The following is an 11,700-nucleotide window of genomic DNA, read 5'->3' as shown; positions in this document are numbered from 1 at the left end:
ATGCACAGTGAACCTCATACTCAGTGGGGAAAGTTGATAGCTTTCTCTCTAATTCCTGGAAGAAGACAAGTATGTCCACTGTCACCACTTTTTTATTCAACATAGTACTGGAAGTCCTAACATAGTAATTAGATAAGAAAGAGGAATAAAGGCATCCAAATTGGTAAGAAAGAAGTAAAATTTTCACTATTTGCAAATGACATGGTACACTATATAGAAAACCTAAAAGACTCCAGCAAGAAAAACAAAAACAAAAACAAAAAAACAACTCCTAGAATGGATAAATGATCAGTGAAATTACAGGATACAAAATTAATGTTCAGTAATCTATTGCATTTATATATGCTCATAATAAAACCACAGGAAAAAAAAACCTCTGAAGATTCTGTGTCTTTGTTGGTATGTTTCCAGAATGCTTGTTACCCACCTCAGGAAAACTGCTTGGTTTTCATCCTTCCCATGAGTGATTTCTTCTATCTTATAATTTACAGGTTTCATCATACATTATTTTATTCCTTCTGATTAGCAGGTTATGTAATGTCTCATGTAGTCTGGTCAATATTATCCTAATTCCAGTGGGGATCCTGTTCTGGCACCTCATCACCACCCACTTGTTAAATCTCTTGATGAGAGTTGACAGTCACTAGACTATCTGTATAATTTCTACTTTTTCTTACAATATGATTCTTCTCATTAAAGGTACAGCAATGAGATAAAATGACAATAGCATCCTGTCAGGTCAGCAAAAATGTCAGCCTCATGCTGATGAATCATCCCTAAATTTATAGGTTTTATGATAATCTACCAAATTTGTCCTTAAAAATTCTTAGGTTCCCCATGGAGAAGAGGACATGTATCCTAGAAACTCCTCCATTATTATCAACTACTTCTCCAAGGGGAGAGTGACTCTGAGTAGTGGGTGTAGTAAAGGTGGAGGCTAACTTACAGTCTGATTGCAACTTCATCTGAGATAGCTTTGAGACTCTTGGTTCCATCCCTGTTGGTCCTCTAAAGGCTTGACTAGGATAAGAGGAAGGTTCTTGGGGGGATAAAGGGGGATATAGGAGTCTGAAAAGAATTTGAACATGTAGGTTGTGGTGTATGCTGAAAGAGGGGATCTGAAAGTAAGTTTTATTCAGAATCTTTGGAATCAAAGACAGAGATAGAGTCCACACAGGCATGGAAGTAATTAAACAAATTAAAATCCTGGTATAGTTTCATGAAACCCTGCATGTAAGGAATCCCTAATGACTTTTAAGACTGCTTGTAAAATAAGTCCACCTGTAGAATGATATTAAAGTTAAGGGATCCACTTAGTGTCCATTTCTCCTGGTCAAATTTTATTGGGGCCAAGTGATGTCACAAAAGAAAACTAACTTCTTTTGCTCATCTAGTTTAATATGGTCCCGATTATTCAATGTGCAACCAAAGGAAGAGTCTTCAGGGAAGCATTGGGTGCTCCCCATTTTCTGTATTGTTTATGAGCCACTATTATGGATCTTATTTCCAGGATGGAGTGCCTAGGTTCAGACATTGGCTAGATTACACTCTTGGATTTGGTCCCAGGCATTCTTAGCATGCAGATCATGGAGAAGAAAGAGAAATGACAAGGGGCTCCCATGATCTGAGACTATAAGCTTGAAAGTGGTTCCAGATGTCCCCAACTTTACTCAGCCAAAGTCCCATTTACTTCTTAATCTAACTGCGTTGGATCAAGAAACAATTAATAAGGTGTTTAACGAAGAAGTGCAAGAGGAGATACAAGTGTCAGGGCTTCTTAAGGCTCATTTCTGGGAGTTATCCATATATTCTTCACAGAGACAAGAGACTCGAACTGGATACTTGACATGGTTGGCAAGATTACATAAGAGATTACCAGTTTCCCTTCCTCATAAGTGGGGACAAAGGGTGAAGAATCAAGGAGTGTCTAAGAAGGAAACAAAATTGGAGTTTTCAGGCTAGAATCAGACATAACATGGCATGGGAAGCTGACAAAACAGAATGGGGGGTTTTGGAGAGAAGATGGCAGCGTAAGAGGCTGCTGGGCTCACCATGTCCTGCTGATCACTTAGATTTCACTCACATCTGCCTAAATAACACAGAAAACCACCAGAAGACTAGCAGAACAGACTCTCCAAAGCCAAGCATAGACAAGAGCCCACAGAAGAGGGTGGAAAGGGCGGAGAGGCAGTGCATACTACACAGACTGGTGGAAGGGCACTGGGGCGGTGCAGGGGCAGCCTGCGCAGCAAGGTAGAGCCCCCGAGTCTGGCTTGTAAAAGCAGAGGGGCTGGACTGCATGAGTTGTGACAGCCAGTGGGACTTAACATCTAGAATGTTAAAAGGCAACAGCTCTGCTCTCTGAGAACGGGGAGGGCGAGAGGACAACGGAAGGGAGAATTGTTGAGCCTGGGGATACAGAGCTCAGCTCAGCAGAACAAAGGTGCTGGCAAGCGCCATCTCCCTCTCCCATCCCCCAACCAAAATTCCAAAGGGAACCAGTTCCCGTCACCAAACTTCCCTTGCACCACGCAAACACCCAATGCTGTGCTTCTGTGGATCCATCCTTCCTACGGTCTGCCTCCCTCCCAGTGCTGCAGGGCCTCTCCCACAGGGGATCACCAGCAGCAAAGCAAGCTAAGCCTGCCCTTCCCATACCTGTGCACCTTGTGGATCCACCCTGGCTAATACGCCAGATGCCACTGAAGCAACACCACAAGCCTGGCAGTGTGCAAATAGCCCAGACAGGGGCCACACCACTCCACAGTGAGTCCTGACCCTGGGAGAGGGGAAGATAAGGTACACACCAGTCTGACTGTGGCCCCAGAAGTGGGCTGGGGGCAGACATCGGGTCTGACTGTGGCCCCGCCCACCAACACCAGTTACTCTGCACAGTACAGGGGAAGTGTCCTGCACTTTGGAGCCACCCCAGGGACTACCCAAAATGATGAAATGGAAGAATTCTCTTCAAAAGAAACTCCAGAAAGTAGCAACAGATAACAAATTGATCAAAAAAGATTTACATAATATAATGGAACAAGAATTTAGAATAATAGTCATAAAATTAATCACTGGGATTGAAAAAAAGTATAGAGGACAGCAGAGAATCTATTGCTACAGAGATCAAGGGACTAAGAAATAGTCATGAGGAGCTAAAAATGTTATAAATGAGGTGCAAAATAAATGGAGGCAACCACAGCATGGATTGAAGAGGCAGAGGAGAGAATAGGTGAATTAGAAGATAAAATTATGGAAAAAGAGGAAGCTGAGAAAAAGAGAGATAAAAAAAAAAACCCAGGAGTATGAGGGGAGAATTAGAGAACTAAGTGATGTAATCAAGTGGAACAATGTCGGTATCATAGGAATTCCAGAGAGGAAGAGAGAGAGAAAGGGGCTGAAGATGTACTTGAACAAATCATAGCTGAGAACTTCCCTGATCTGGGGAAGGAAAAAGGCATTGAAATCCAAGAGGCACAGAGAACTCCCTTCAGACGTAACTTGAATCGATCTTTTGCATGACATATCATAGTGAAACTGGCAAAATACAAGGATAAAGAGAAAATTCTGAAAGCAGCTAGGGATAAACATGCTCTAACTTATAAAGGCAGATCAATAAGACTAGTGGCAGACCTATCTACTGAAACTTGGCAGGCCAGAAAGGAATGGCAGGAAATCTTCAATGTAATGAACAGAAAATATATATGCAGCGAAGATTCCTTTATCCAGCAACTTTGTCATTCAGAATAGAAGGAGAGATAAAGGTCTTCCCAAACAAGCAAAAAATGAAGGAATTAATCACCACTAAACCAGCCCTACAAGAGATCCTAAAGTGGATCCTGTGAGTGAAATGTTGGAAGGACCACAAAGTACCAGAGACATCACTATATGCATGAAACCTACAGACATCACAATGACTCTAAACCCATATCTTTCAATAATAACACTGAATGTAAATAGACTAAATGCTCCAACCAAAAGACATAGGGTATCAGAATGGATAAAAAACAAGACCAATCTATTTGCTGTCTACAAGAGACACATTTTAGACCTGAGGACAACTTCAGATTGAAAGTGAGGGGATGGAGAATTATCTATCATGCTACTGGAAATCAAAAGAAAGCTGGAGTAACCATACTTAGACAAACTAGATTTTCATTTAAAGGCTTTAACAATAAATGAAGAAGGGCATTATATAATAATTACAGGGTCTATCCATCAGGAAGAGCTAACAATTATAAATGTCTATGCACTGAATATGGGACCCCCCAAATATGTAAAACAATTACTCACAAACATAAGCAACCTTATTGATAAGAATGTGGTAATTGCAGGAGACTTCAATACTCCACTTACAACAATGGATAGAACATCTAGACAGAGAATAAATAAAGAAACAAGGGCCCTGAATGATATATTGGATCAGATAGACTTGAGAGATTTATTTACAACTCTGCATCCCAAACCAACAGAATATACTTGCTTTTCGAGTGCACATGGAACATTCTCCAAGATCACAAAACAGCCCTTAGTAAATATAAAAGAATTGAGATCATACCATGCACACTTTCAGACCACAATGCAATGAAACTTGAAATCAACCACAGGAAAAATCTGGAAAACCTCCAAAAGCGTGGAGGTTAAAGAACACCCTACTAAAAAATGAATGGGTCAACCAGGCAATCAGAGAAGAAATTTTAAAAATATATGGAAACAAATGAAAATGAAAATACAACAATCCAAATGTTTTGGGATGTAGCGAAGGCAGTCCTGAGAGGAAAATACATTGCAATCCAGGCCTATCTCCAGAAACAAGAAAAATCCCAAAGACAAAACCTCACAGCACACCTAAAGGAAATAGAAGCAGAACAGCAAAGACACCTCAAACCCAACAGAAGAAGAGAAATAATAAAGATCAGAGCAGAAATAAACAATATAGAATCTTAAAAAAACTGTAGAGCAGATCAATGAAACCAAGAGTTGTTTTTTTGAAAAAAATAAACAAAATTGATAAACCTCTACCCAGGCTTCTCAAAAAGAAAAAGGAGTGGTACCAAATAGATAAAATCATGAATGAAAATGGAATTATTACAACCAATCCCTCAGAAATACAAGCAATTATCAGGGAATACTATAAAAAATTATATGCCAACAAACTGGACAACCTGGAAGAAATAGACAAATTTCTAAGCACTCACACATTTCCAAAAGTCAAACAAGAAGAAATGGAAAATTTTAACAGACCCATAACCAGCGATGAAATTGAATCAGTTATCAAAAATCTCCCAACAAATAAGAGTCGATGACCAGATGGCTTCCCTGGGGAATTCTACCAGACATTTAAAGCAGAGATAATACTTATTCTTCTCAAGCTGTCCCAATATAGAAAGGGAATGAAAACGTCCTGACTCATTCTATGAAGCCAGAATTACTTTGATTCCTGCACCAGACAGAGACCCAGCAAAAAAAGAAAACTACAGTCCAATATCCCTGATGAATATGGATTCAAAAATTCTCAATACAATACTAGCAAATCGAATTTAACAGCATATAAAAAGAATTATTCACCATGATCAAGTAGGATTCATTCCTGGGCTGCAGGGCTGGTTCAACATTTGCAAATCAATTAACGTGATACATCACATTAATAAAAGAAAAGAAAAGGACCATATGATCCTGTCAATCGATGCAGAAAAAGCATTTGACAAAATTCGGCATCATTTCTTAACAAAAACACTCAAGAAAGTTGGGATAGAAGGAACATACTCAAAGATCATAAAAGCCATTTATGAAAAACCCACAGCTATCATCATCCTCAATGGGGAAAAACTGAGAGCTTTTTTCCCTGAGATCAGGAACACGACAGGGATGTCCACTCTCACCGCTGTTATTTAACATAGTGTTGGAAGTTCTAGCATCAGCAATCAGACAACAAAAGGAAATCAAGGCATCAAAAAATTGGCAAAGATGAAGTTAAGATTTCACTTTTTGCAGATGACATGATATTATACATGGAAAATCCGATAGACTCCATCAAAAGTCTGCTAGAACTGATAGATGAATTCAGCAAAGTCGCAGGATACAAATCAATGTACAGAAATCAGTTGCATTCTTATACACTAATAGTGAAGGAACAGAAAGACAAATAAAGAAACTGATCCCATTCACAATTGCACCAAGAAGCATAAAATACCTAGGAATAAACCTAACCAAAAGATCTGTATGCTGAAAACTATAGAAAGCTTATGAAGGAAATTTAAGAAGATATAAAGAAATGGAAAAACATTCCATGCTCATGGATTGGAAGAATAAATATTGTTAAAATGTCAATACTACTCAAAGCTATCTACACATTCAATGCAATCCCAATCAAAATTGCACCAGCATTCTTCTTGAAGCTAGAACAAGCAATGCTAAAATTTGTTTGGAACCACAAAAGACCCCAAATAGCCAAAGCAATTTTAAAGAAGAAGACCAAAGCGGGAGGCATCACAATCCCAGACTTTAGCCTCTACTACAAAGCTGTAATCATCAAGATAGCATGGTATTGGCACGAAAATAGACACATAGACCAATGGAATAGAATAGAAACCCAAGAATTAGACCCACAAAAATATGGCCAACTAATCTCTGACAAATCAGGAAAGAATATCCAATGGAAAAAAAGACAGCAGTCTCTTTAACAAATGGGGCTGGGAGAACTGGACAGCAACATGCAGAAGGGTGAAACTAGACCACTTTCTTACACCATTCACAAAAATAAACTCAAAATGGATAAAGGACCTGAATGTGAGACAGGAAACCATCAAAACCCTAGAGGAGAAAGCAGGAAAAGACCTCTCAGACCTCAGTCATAGCAATTTCTTACTTGACACATCCCCAAAGGCAAGGGAGTTAAAAGCAAAAATGAATTATTGGGGCCTCATGAAGATAAAAAGCTTCTGCATAGCAAAGGAAACAACAAACAAAACTAAAAGGCAACTGACAGAATGAGATAAGATATTTGCAAATGACATATCGAACAAAGGGCTAGTATCTAAAACCTATAAAGAACTCGACAAACTCCACAAACAAACAAAAAAATAATCCAGTGAAGAAATGGGCAGAAAACATGAATAGACACTTCTCTAAAGAAGACATCCAGATGGCCAACAGGCACATGAAAAGATGTTCAACATCACTCCTTATCAGGGAAATACAAATCAAAACCACATTCAGATACCACCTCATGCCAGTCAGAGCAGCTAAAATGAACAAATCAAGAGACTATAGATGCTGGAGAGGATGTGGAGAAAAGGGAACCCTCTTGCACTGTTGGTGGGAATGCAAACTGGTGCAGCTGCTCTGAAAAACAGTGTGGAGGTTCCTCAAAAAACTCAAAAATAGATCTACTTATGATCCAGCAATAGCACTGCTAGGAATTTACCCAAGGGATTCAGGAGTGCTGATGCATAGGGGCATTTGTACCCCAATGTTTATAGCAATGCTTTCACCAATAGCCAAATTATGGAAAGAGCTTAAATGTCCATCAACTGATGAATGGATAAAGAAATTGTGGCTTATATACACAATGGAATACTATATGGTAATGAGAAAGAATGAAATCTGGCCTTTTGTAGCAACGTGGATGGAACTGGAAAGTGTTATGCTAAGTGAAATAAATCATACATAGAAAGACAGATACCATATGTTTTCACTCTTATGTGAATCCTGAGAAACTTAACAGAAGACTATGTGGGAGGTGAAGGAAAAAAAAATATCTAGAGAAGGAGAGAGCCAAACCATAAAAGACTCTTAATAACTGAGAACAATCTGAGGGTTGATAGGGGGTGGGAGGGAGAGGAGGGTTGGTTGGGAAGAACAGAAATACATTGTGGACAGTAATGCCCCAGGGTATCGCCGAGATTCTTTATTTTTCAGAAATATTAAAAGCTAATTTGAATACTATAAAGCTTTCGGTGGGCTCCACTTTGTTCAATACATGGATTGTTTGCTTTTCTGCTTCTCTTCTCAAACCTCTTCACAGGAAGATAATATCCACCTGTTACAACCTTTGTTCCTTTAAGGCCCTACAGGAACTTAAAATCTCCAAAGAAAAAATTGCAGTTTGCTTCAACTCAGGTTCAGTACTTAGGGTATTTGATCTCAGAATAAAATTAAAAAAAAATTAAAAAAAAAAACATATTTAGATCCAGAACAAGATCCCTCACAAAGGCTTACTGTTGACAGATCACCTTTTGACTTTCTAAGAAATCTACATGAAATTCCTATAATCTATGGTGATTTTTCATGGAATGATGATGATTCTTATTTAAAGGATGAAAATGGTAAGTATTACATTGGGCAAGCAACTGCAATTGCTTATTAAGTCATCAAAGCATCATTTTATATATGTGGCTGATTTGGCAGGGCAAGCTGAGTCATAAACCCTTAATTGAAACTTAGGTACTTGTATCTTAGCCATGAATAACACCACAAAAATTTATACCAATAGTCTGTATGCATTTGGGATAGCTCATAAATTCATAATGTTGTGAAAACAATGCAGTTTCCTTACTCCGATGAAAATAAAATTAAAAATGTCTTTGGTGTCCAAAATGCATTAGATGGCATGCATTTTCTGACAGGTCTCATTATTATTAAGTTTCCTGGGCATTCCAGAATCAACTCTCTGGAGGCTGAAGGGAACCATCTCACTGATATTTCTGCCAAAACCGCTGCTATCAAGAAAACCAGTAGCCAAACTATAACTTAACTAATGTGAGTTCACTCTTTGGTGAATTACAGATAGAGATTACATCAAGTGGAGTTGTCACACAAAGGAAACTTTATTTGCAGCAAATAAGGAAATCACAGAAAGCAACTTCCAAAGCTGTGACTCCTCAAGCAGGGTTGAGTGAGTTTCTTTTATTTAGGGTTAGGATAAATATTCAGAAAGGGGAGTTTTATCATCATATGCTGTGGTGGGCACAAAGTTGTACATATATATTAAAGAAACATGTCTATACATACATTACATGTTATATTATTGAGGTTTGTGCTCTTCTCTGGACAGAGGTTTTGACATTTTAATGAGGTAGAGGTTAACTGTTGGTCACTTCATGGTCCATCTGTGCAGGCATGAATTGGTCAAGCTCAAATTGGCCTAGGCTGCTTGGAGTTCTTCCTGTTGTTTACTGCTAAAAGATAAGGCCAAACACTCCTGTGAAGAAGAAGAGGGTTCATTGGAGGTCTTTCTGGTAACAAAATCCCTCCCCCAGTTTTATTTTGCTCCTCATTCGTGAGGGGCATCAGGTGAAAGTCGTTGTCTGTAGCTACTTCCTGCTGAACATGGATATAGTCATAGGATTGATAGAAGAGCAGAATTTTTTTCTCAGCTAGTTTTAGATATGTTTGTGGGTCACCAAGTTTAACCCCAAGGTGTTCATACCCTTTTTCTACTACCATCTGTAATTTTATGTCCTCTATGCAGTATGCACAAATTGTACCATACACTTAAGTATGCAAGGTCCAAATAGTAATAAAAGTAGTAGGATTAGTAGTGACCCCAGAAAGGAAAGAAACCATGTAATACTGGATAGTGCTGTTTTATAGCCTGCAGAACCTCACCAGGGAATTATCTCTTTTGGTTAAAAGTATGTAGCCAAGTTTCCTTGTGCAGAATATTTTTTATATATTTATCTATAGTTTACTTGAAGTATTAATATAGGTATAGCATGAGGTGTGTGTATATATATATATATGTATATATATATATATATAAAATATATAATATAGTTATAATGTAATGTAGTTTATAATATATATTATATAATATTATATAACATATATTATATATAAATATATAATTATAAATTATATATAATTATACATAGTATATAAATTATATAAATATATATATAATTATAATATAATATAGTTTCCCTCTTCCATCTGCTAATAAGTAGTCTAGGGTCAATCTATTGTCTAACACTGGATTCTAAGGAATCCAGAGAAATGTTTAAGTATTTGAGGGTGTTGCCTATATTTTTATCTAATGTCCCTAGTGTATTAGATTCCTTAGAGTAACTTTATGATATATGAAACCTCCCCAAGTCGTGGCTAATCCAAAAGCCAATCCAATGCCAGCCTGGATCAGTCCTAGGGCTTTTTTTCCCTTTGAAAAGATTAGTATGATTGCATATGGTAATTCTCCTGGGACTCATTAGACCCAAAGTACATTGTCCAAGAAACTGGACATTATCAATGCACACATGAACAAAAATTGTGAACATAAAATTTCCAGCTGGAGAACAGCCCATTTGAAGCTAATGATTGGGTGATCCACAAATGAATAATATACCCTTGATTGTGTGCAGAATCTGCAGGACTGGGTTGAGTCAAGCCAGTTAAACAACTTGAGGCCCCATATTGGACTGCCCCTGCATATAGAAGACAAAGGTCCATTCCATGTGACTGCATGATTTATTTAATCCCAGGTCATCACTGTTAAATGCCTTGGGTGGTAAATAGAGAAGTTCCCCAAATCCTGTAGGTTTGGCCAATCCTGTCCATGCCCTACACTGATCTTTCTGCAGTTGTACTATCATATTCCTTTTCTGAATACCAGCAGGTCTCATTTGAAAATTAATTATCATAAACATTAAAAGGAACTATAGAAAATAGGCCTTCTTGACTACCATTACCTGTATCAGAAGTGCATTTATAACATGGTTTTTGCATTGAGATGCAATTTAAGAATGATATTCTCTTCCACTCCATTTGGTATCATTGATAATAGAAGCAAGATTTACATGTTGAATTTCTCTGTGGCTATGCAAGGGGGAGTTTCAAATGATTTAGGGGAATGCATAACACATTTTATGTCAAAGTCATTTATACAGGATGAAATACAGACCTTCCAATTTTGGTTTGTAAATCCAACAGTTGTTTAGGTAGTTTCCCTTTGCTGTGATCTTACTTATATTTACTAGGGAACTTACCTCCCAAGGATGCTCCAGTGTATTTATAGTTTTTGACATCTTTAGGATAATAGTGACAAGAACCAACATCAGGAAGATATTTGTTTTACTTTTTATTTATTTTTTTTATTTTTTTTTTTTAATTTAAATTCAAGTTAGTTGAAACCAATACTGTAATATTGGTTTCAGGAGTAGATTGGTAATACTGAAATATTGGTTTCAGTAAGTGATTCATTACTTAGATATAACATCTAGTGCTCACCCTAACAATTGCCCTCCTTAATTTCCATCACCCATTTAGCTGATACCCCCACCCATCTCTCTTCCAGAAACACGAAGTTTGTTCTGTTTATTTAAGAGTCTCTTATGGATTACCTCCCTCTCTGTTTTTATCTTATTTTCCCTTCCTTTCCCCTATGTTCATCCTTTTTTTTTGTTTCTTAAATTCCACATATGAGTGAAATTATATATTTGTATTCTCTGACTGACTTATTTAGCTTAGCATAATATACTCTAGTTCCATCCACATTGTTGCAGATAGTAAGATTTTATTATTTTTGATAACCTAGTAATATTCCATTATGTATATATACACACACATACATACACATGTATATCTGTATCTTTATCATCTATCTATATCTATCTATGTCTGTATCATCTATTTATATATATTTCCTTAATTCGGTTACTATTGATAGCACTGCTATAAACATTGGGGTGTATGTGCCCCTTTGAATCA

The sequence above is a fragment of the Panthera uncia genome, assembly GCF_023721935.1.
Source record: "Panthera uncia isolate 11264 chromosome B3 unlocalized genomic scaffold, Puncia_PCG_1.0 HiC_scaffold_1, whole genome shotgun sequence".
NCBI lineage: Eukaryota > Metazoa > Chordata > Mammalia > Carnivora > Felidae > Panthera > Panthera uncia.
This window is presented reverse-complemented; position numbering follows the sequence as displayed.